We start from the raw sequence: 1968 nt of genomic DNA, 5'->3' as shown, positions 1-1968 counted from the left end.
CACGAAATTGAGTAACCGTCCACCATTGTCTTCAGTGAGTTACTACCTCACAACAGACCTGGTTGAACTCGACTGGCCACTACTTCTCACTAGAACTCCATGGTAGTCTAGTTTCAATTGACTCATGATTTCATCTATAAAATTACTAAAATCTCCACAAAACCCCTTCTGATAGAAACTATTACATAACACTATTGTGACGTTTGAGATTTTTTATAAGCTCTTTGATCGATAAACCGAGTATACCTCCTCGTTTATGTGTAAACCACCTGTGTTTTGACTAATAATAAACTGTGACTGGTAACGAAACCTTGATGTGTGGCAGAGATCATTTTAACTATAATTGATCTAGAATGCAACTTCATCTAGCACAGTTTTTAGTTTTTGATGGATTTTTATTCTCTGAACTAGATGGTATAGTCATGGAGCTTTCATCGTTCCTCTGAACGACATCATCAGCACAAATTTTAGGTGGAAATTGTTAAGTAATAGCTCAGTGTAATAGCATCAATAGTATCAATAGTCTTTTAGCCAGTTGTAAACAATATGGAAGCCTGGTACAAATATGCATAATTTTAACTTTTCACAATTCATACAAATGTAATGGAAACGAGTAGATGGAAATCAAATCGGTACTAATAAGAACTAAACGTGAAAAATTTATTTTGCTGCTGAGGAATACCACAATAGGACAAAACGGCCGTCCAGTGCTTTCAGGTTTTCCATGGTGGGCTAGTTTCAATTGACTCATGATTTTCAACTGTATATAAATAAAAAAGTTGAGTTGATTAGAGACTACTGTTCGGCGGTTTATACTCCTAGAGAGTTAACAGTCATAAGTCGAAATCTAATAACATGAACTGATAGTGTTTAACATATTTTCAACACACTGTTATGTTTAGCGAATTATACACCTGTTATATCTAGAGCTTTGATTCTTGCTATGCCGTGTACTACTATACTACTTGAACAATGGAACCCGCAACGTCGCAAGAGAGAAGACAGAAGACTAGTAATTATGAATTTTATTTCCCAAACTGTCAAATATAGTATGAAAATCTCATGTATTTATAGTTTTTTGGCTGGAAGTAAATCATCATTTCGGACAGCCAATAGGCACATAGGGGGTCCTTCTTATTCATCCAATAGGTAAGCTAGATGTCGACATTCTAGAATGTTTCCCCTAGTGTTGATTGGATGGAATGTCTTCGGTTCTTTCTGGGCTTCTTGAGGCTTCCTTGAGTTTGCCAACGAGCCATCCTTACAACATCAAACTTAGATTCTGATTAGTTTATATAACTCATGTCCTAGTAATCAAATGTTGATCATTTTGGGAATAAAACAAGGTAGAAAAATAGAATTGAATAACTATATAAATGTTATTTCAGGGCGAAGAATTAGTGAATGGTAAACTGTGGGATCTATTTGTGTTCTTTTATTACATATATTCTTATTGTATAACTAGTAAGTAACTATATTACATATATATTCCCCTTATTATGAGCCTTTATTTAACCCATTGACTATCATTATACGATTTACTATTCCTAAGTTATTCTCATTTTATCTATATCAGTCTCTCATAATCACAGACACTTTTGGGTTTGATCTTGTGTATTCGTTATTTTCTATCTCATGGTATGATGTGGTCTGCTTTTGCTTGTACATAAACCCAGTGTATCTGAAATATATGATTCGTATCGCGAAGGCTGATATTGGCGTTCTGAACTGAACCGTCTGGGTTAGTAGAAAAGCTACTATTTCGGAAAACCAAGAAGAACTCTAAGCTGCTCGTACACGTTCATGCGTCATTAGTCTGATGGTACAAGTCAGCGTCTCTAATTGGCGGTCGTATCACGTGATGTAATTAATCAGGCGTATAGACAGAACAGTAAATATCTTTAAAGTGGGTCTAACTATTTATAGTAAAAGTTAACGTCCCTAGTGAAACGTTGAAAATATGGTATG

The sequence above is a fragment of the Schistosoma mansoni genome, chromosome 6, assembly GCF_000237925.1.
Source record: "Schistosoma mansoni strain Puerto Rico chromosome 6, complete genome".
NCBI lineage: Eukaryota > Metazoa > Platyhelminthes > Trematoda > Strigeidida > Schistosomatidae > Schistosoma > Schistosoma mansoni.
Note: the sequence above shows the minus strand (reverse complement) of the source record.